This window comes from Nannospalax galili, unplaced genomic scaffold (assembly GCF_000622305.1).
Source record: "Nannospalax galili isolate Female #2095 unplaced genomic scaffold, S.galili_v1.0 scaffold547, whole genome shotgun sequence".
Classification (NCBI taxonomy): domain Eukaryota; kingdom Metazoa; phylum Chordata; class Mammalia; order Rodentia; family Spalacidae; genus Nannospalax; species Nannospalax galili.
The window spans coordinates 865,073-872,170 of record NW_008355824.1 but is presented as its reverse complement, the minus strand read 5'-3'; positions in this window follow the sequence as shown (position 1 = coordinate 872,170).

Here is a 7,098-nt window from a genome sequence, read left to right as displayed (position 1 = left end):
CTGGATTCACAACACAATCCTGAGCACAAAGAGCAATGGTGGGGGTATTACTATACCGGATCTCAAACTATATTACAGAGCTAGTCATAAAAGCAGCATGGTACTGGCACAAAGATCAATGGAGCATAATTGAAGACCCAAATATGAGTGCATGAAATTTAAGCCACATGATATTTGACAAAGGTGCCAAAAACATACAATGGAGGAAAGACAGCATCTTCAACAAATGATGCTGGCAAAATTGGATCTCCACCTGTAGAAGAAGGAAACTAGATCTTTATCTTTCACCTTGCACAAAAGTCAACTCCAAATGAACCAAAGACCTCAATGTGAAACCTGAAACACTGAAACTGTTAGAAGAAAACATTGACAGTAATCTGAGAGATAAAGGTGTAGGAAAGGACTTTTTAAATCAGCCATCAGTTGCTCAGGAATTAAGGTCAACAATCAACAAGTGGGACCTCATTATACTAAAAAGCTTCTGTACAGCAAAAGAAACAACCAAGGAAATGAAGAGAAAACCCATAGAGTGGGAGAAAATCTTCACTACTGACACATTTGACAGAGGCTTAACATCCAGGATATACAAAGAACGCAACTCAAAAAAGAATCAAGAAAACAAATGACCTAATTAAAAAATGGGCTATCTTTCTGAACAGAGAGTTCTCAAAAGAAGAAATAAAGATGGCTAAGAAACATCTTAAAAGTGTTCAACATTGTTAGTAATTAGGGAAATGCAAATTAAAACCACCTTAATATTTCATCTTACCCCAGTCAGATCGGCTAAGATCAAGAACAAATTATATCAAATGCTGGAGAGGATGTGGGGAAAGGAGAACGCTCATCCACTGCTGGTGAGATTGCAAACTCATGCAATTTCTATGGAAAGCAGTGTAGAGAACTCTTAAAAATCTAGAAATGAACCTATCATGTGACCCAGTTATACCACTATTTGGCATATACACAAAGGACTCATCCTATTGCAGAGATATTTGTACAACCATGTTTGTTGCTGCTCTTTTCACAATAGCTAAGAGATGGAAGCAACCTGAGTGTCCCTCAACTGATTAGTGGATAATGAAAATGTGATACATTTATACAATGAAGTTCTACTCAGTGGTAAAGAAAGATGAAATAATGAAATTTGTAGGTAAATGGATGGCACTACAAACATACTAAGTGAAGTGACACAGACTCAGAAAAACAAATGACTTATGCTCTCCCTCATTTATGGATCCTAGCACCAAATCCTTATATGTCAGTATATATCCTGATGTAACTGCAGAAACCAGGGAAATGGAAAGCAACCAGGGAGGTAAAGGGAAAGAAGGAACCTGAGAGAGAAGAACAGAAGACAGATGTTCCTGAGGGAGAAATGGGTAAAATGGTATTTAAATGGGAGGGATAGAGGAAGGGTTACACAAGGAACTATGGGGATTGAGGGAAAGAAGGAGCTCAAGAGCAGTGGGACCATAGGAGACAGGCGTTATCAAGGGAGAAATAGGGGGAAAAATGTGGATACTTTAAATGGGGAGGATACCGAGGAAGGATTAGACAGGGAGAGAGAGAGGGAAAAGATAATGCCTAGCTAGTATAAAAAACCAGAGGGAATCCTATTGGTTCACAAACCTACACATACAATATCTCTACATGAGTCCATGTGTATAGGTAAAGGCTACATAACAAGAAACTGTGCCAGACAGGAGATACCCTCCTTTGAGTTGTTGGTCAGGATAGTTCAAGAGATGCCCCAAATTACACAGGCTATTGCCACAGCCCTTGATTGCCCCTGAGAACTCGAAGGTAAGACCCTATTGCTGAAGACAGGACTTACTTGAGACACAGGATTTAGGAGCAATGGAGCGGGAACTGACCTGGAAGCCTCATCCCTTGAAGGCTAGCTCTCATAACTTTGGAGAGCACTACTCAAGTTGCTAAGGGAGAACATCAACTGATGGTCCAACCCCAGCTTCAAGGTCTAATAACCACATCAATGACTGGCACAGCAAACAACATTTGTGCAGTAGTGGCATTTTTATCTTGGGGGTAATCAATGGCTACCTAATTGGACTTAAAGCTGACTCAGTGGGATGAAACTCATGTGTGGTACTGTAAACCTAGCCAAATAATCATAGCTGGAGAGGCCATAGATCCTAGAGAAAATCCTAAGGCTGTCACATTCCTAGACCTGTGTAATTTCTTCCTATGTGCAAAATATGGATCCTTATATTTATGGACAACTATCCCAGTGACCACCCATCAAACAAGCTTCTTTTTCAACAGACAGATATTATTACAGAGTTCCACAACTGCTCATACCCAGAGAGTATATGTGAATTGCATAAGCCTAAGTGACACATCTATGATACAACCTCTACACCTAAGGCTCATGTAACATAGAACAAGGGATAAAAAGAACACTAATGCATCTCTCAATTCTCATCAATGAAGCTTCCTCATACAACAGAAGGCCAGGAAAAAAAGGTCACATATGGCCAAAACATAGAGAATAAGAGTCTGCAGAGTGTGGGTCTTTGGACAAGACTCCTATATTAAACTCCACCCATCCAGGGCTCAGGCACCATTGTGGAAGAGGAGGCAGAAAGAGTGTAAGGGCCAAGGAGGAGGTGCATGAACATATGGAAATAGAGTCCTAAAGGATCCTGGGACTCTGCTCATATGAACCTACAGCTATGGTGTCAGCATGCACAAGACCCATGCAAATTCAAGCAGACAAAAACCCAGCACAGAACTGTGGGAATGGATAGACGGTCCCAGTCTTAGTAGAATTATTGGTAGCTGATTGTTGCTGGGTGAGGAAGACCTGATCTTCTTAAAGGGAGGGACTCTAGATAGGCTGAATAGACCCTAGTGGACTAACTTGCACTAAGGGACAGCTGGGGACACTAACTTGACATGATAGGCCTTAACACAAATGACAGAATGCATGAATTCCAGTGTGTGTGGAGGGTGGCTATGGGTGGGTGCCATTGGGGAAGGAGGTATAAAGTTGATTAAGATGTTCTGTATGAAATGCACAAAAATTTAATAAAAATAAATGTATTATAAAAGTAATAATAAATTAAATATTCAAAATAAAATGACTGAAGTTATTTTTAAGTATTATTCTACAACAGTCAAATGAAATTATTAGGAAGTTACTTTCACATATATTTTTCAAAAGTTGCACATTGAACCTGAATTTATTCTAAAAGCTATAGCACAGTTGCAATTATGACTTAAATTTTGATAATGTGAAAAAAATATTTTATAATTTTGGAGTTTATTTTCTTACTCCTTACTTTCAAATATTGGTACTCTTATTAAGTAGATTCACTTGAAATTGCCCTTTCTGATAGAATATCCCTTTGAAAGAAATGTTCTTTTGGGGGCTTGGAGGATGGCTTAGTGGTTAAGATCACTGACTGCTTTTTCAGAGGACCCAGGTTCAATTCCCAGCACCCATATGGTGGCTAACAACTACTAGTAACTCCAGTTCCAGGGGAATCCAATGCCATCTTCTGACCTTCATGGGCATTGCTTACATACATGCAGGAATACACTCATACAACATCAAATAAAAATAATTTTAAAAAATTCTTTTAAAGAAAAGAAATTTGAGATAACCCGCCTCCCAGAGTCTCCCAGGTGCTACAAAATGCCCAGCTAGAATGCTAGTGCTTTGTGAGATAAGAATAGAAAAGTTAACTGGCTCCTTTGGAAAAGAAAACAATGGAAAACCAAGTAAAGCAATCTTAGACCTTCTCCAATAAATGATTTCTTATCATATTAAAAAAAGAAAGAAAGAAAAGAAAAGAAAAGAAATGCTCTTCTGGCCAATTAACTTGTCAATTTCCAAGCTAATAAACTGTGCTTGTAGAGGGTAGATAGGGGGCAGCAGTGTTCACAAAACAGTTTGTGCAGTGAGTTGTTAAAATCTGGGATTATTGCATACCTACAAGCAACTATATAAATTAAATGTTTTTACATCTCCTAGACTACCTTTGTATCAACCATATCATTTCAAGAGGGGGTTACCTTTTATTACACCTTATTTTTCTTAATCTAACAATATACGAAAAACAGTGCTCTGTAAGTCTATAATCCTATACTATACTCATGGTCAACACAGGCCTTCCAAAAAGGATGTCTGTCATCAAAAACAGCTTTAGATTTTTTCAAAAGCTTAACAACAAAAGTTCTGCATTATAATTTCAACCTTCCTTGGAGTGAAATTTGGTGAATAATGCAGGACATGGCTTTTAAATTTCAGGTAGTCTTTGCTTTGAAGATACTGTAGGGCTGTAAAAATGACCACATAAATTGAAACTATGAAATCCCATCTTAATCGATGTAAAGAATTCTGGCAGTTTTTGACCTTTATTGTCAAAACATTAACAGCTCTCTTTCTGTGAGTTATAAATTTATAGAGAAATAAAAATGTAACTTAAAGCATTAGAAACACTAATGCTTCAAGTGTTTAGCTCTTTGTTTAGAAAGAAAAATATTTCCAACAGTCATTTTAATGGTGACTGCTTTGTCTTCAGTTATTACTTATGACAAACAGTAAGCATCTTTTGGTAAAATGTCAGCTTTGGTGCCAACTTGACACACCTGGGTTGAGGGAGCCTCAATTGGGGAATTGCCTCCATTGGATTGGCCTGTGGCCATGATTGTGGGGCATTTTCTTGACTGTTGAGTGATGTAGGAGGGCCCATCCCACTGGGGGTGGTGCCGCCCCTGGGCAGGTGGGCCTGTGTTGGATAAGATAGCAAGCTTAACAGGAGCCAGGGGAGCAAGCCAGTAAGCAGTGTTCCTCCATGGCCTGTGCTCCAGCTCCTGCCCTGAGTTCCTCCTACTTTGGGTTCCTGGATGAACTGTGACCCAGGATATGTAAGATAAATAAACCCTTTCCTCCCCAAGTTGATATTGGTCAGAGTGTTTTGTCACAACAATGAAGAAACAAACTAGGACAAAGGGACTATAGAAACATAAATGATAAAGTGCCAAGCTTTATCTTGCAAGCAGTACACAAAAATAAGAGCTTTTGTAAAGGTAGAGTACACACAAAGATAACCTGACAGCAAACATATGGGGCAGAAATGACATGTTAACAGAGGGAACACTTTCTGATATTTAAAAATGTTCATAGCCAGGCATGGTGGCCTGGCTTTAGTCCCAGCACTTGGGAGGCAGGGGCAGGCAGATCTCTGTGAGTTCAAGACCAGCCTGGTCTACAAAATGAGTTCCAGGCCAGCAAGGGCTACAGGGAGATCCTGTCTCAAAAATACCAACATAAAATAAAATAAAATAAAATAAAATAAAAAATAAGAATGTTTATGTTAGTAAAACTGAATCTGATTTTGGGAGTCCTCCAATGGTAGGATAAAATTTCACTAATTCTATAGGCAATGAGGGATTGCTTCTCTTTAAACTGTGATTGACCTAGCTTGGGAGCTAGTGTCCTGTATGTATTTGGCCACTGTGTAAGACTATTCATCAGTGTGACTAAATACTTGAGAAAACAGGGGAGGAATGTTTTGTTTTGCTCATGGTTTCAGAGATCTCTGTCCACTGTGGCAGGGAGGATGTGGCAGAGCAGAACACTTGCCAGGGGTTCGAACCTGTGACCCCTGGTGAGGTGAGGATTGGGGATGAGTAAGCATGCCGTTCGCCAGCCCACGCCGCCCCCATTACCTGGGGACACTCAGATGCAATGGGGAGCCTAGTCAAGCTGGGACTCATTTATTGCAAGTGTTCCAAAGCTTATAAAGGCACCTGGAACTCCCCCCTCACCACCTGAGGGTGTATCTTAAGGATGGTCATGCGCTGATCATGCACTCGTGAGCAAAGCGGAAGTATTCTTCATGCTTTCAAAGCAAGCCAGGCCGTGCCCCCAATAACTTCCTTTCAGACCTATGCAAGGTGAGGCTTTTAGATCCCCATATATCCCCCTTTTTATTTTTGTTTTAAGGCCAGACTGACTTTATTTCATGGGTTACCCACCTCATAGGTGGCTCCCTGAGGAGAGATGGCCATCTCCTTCCTCTAATCTTATGCATTTTTGCCTGTCTTAGGTTGGGTCACCTCTGATCAAGCCTTGCCCATCATTGGATCATGCACCTGGCCATGTGCATGTCGTGTCTTAGGAGTACTTGTCATGGGACATCTTACCTGTGTTTGGCTAAAAATGAGTGATGATTGAGGGCAGCCGCATGGATAATGCCATCCTGTGACAGTCTCCGTCTCTGCCTAACTTGGTTAGCCAAGCATGGGCAACCTGAGGGGGTTCTGGGGAAGTCTATAATCATGAGGAGGTGGGCCGTGGCAGTTCCAAGGGTCCTCTGTCACTGAATTATCTGGTAAAGACACTTAAAGATAAGCATTATCAAGAGAAACAAAGCAAGTCATGGCATAGGATAAGTTGAAATACTTCTGAGACCATGTTCCTTTTAGCCAATCAGCCAGTTGTCAAAAAGGCTGACTGGCAATGAAGTCAAGGAACTGAGTCCTTTATCTCAGATGGATACAAATAAAGAGAGGAATTTTTTTCTCATGAACTATTGTCCATGGACCATTATGCTAGTCAGTTGGATCCTGGCCTACCCACTTAAGGTTTTTCACAGGCACCGATATGGGGTTTGAATCTCCTGTATCGCCTGTAGAGTAGACACAGCCAAAGCCTCAACCCATGGTTACCAATGGATCTGGTCCTTTCCATTGCCCCGTAATGGGGTCCTTCCATCTTACCCGTACCTCAGGTCTCTACTCCTGTCATCCCCAATGCTTCTGAAACTGGGATTCCAACTGATTTTTTTGAAAATTAAGAAAATTAATAGTGAACAAGGCCATACCCAACTGTTGGTGGGGGCTTATTCACCCTTTTTGTTTTTATAATTGAATTTTTAGGGTTTGGTGGTTGTGTTCTATAATGTCGTGACCTTGGGGATTGTAGGGAATTTCTGTATTGTGTTGAATTCTCCAAAGTGAAAAGAAACCTTGTAAATTTTTACTCACAAAACATGGTCCATTATCAGTTTTAATTCTTTGGGGCAGTCCCAACATAGCGAAGCACTGGAGAAAATGGGACTGATCAGG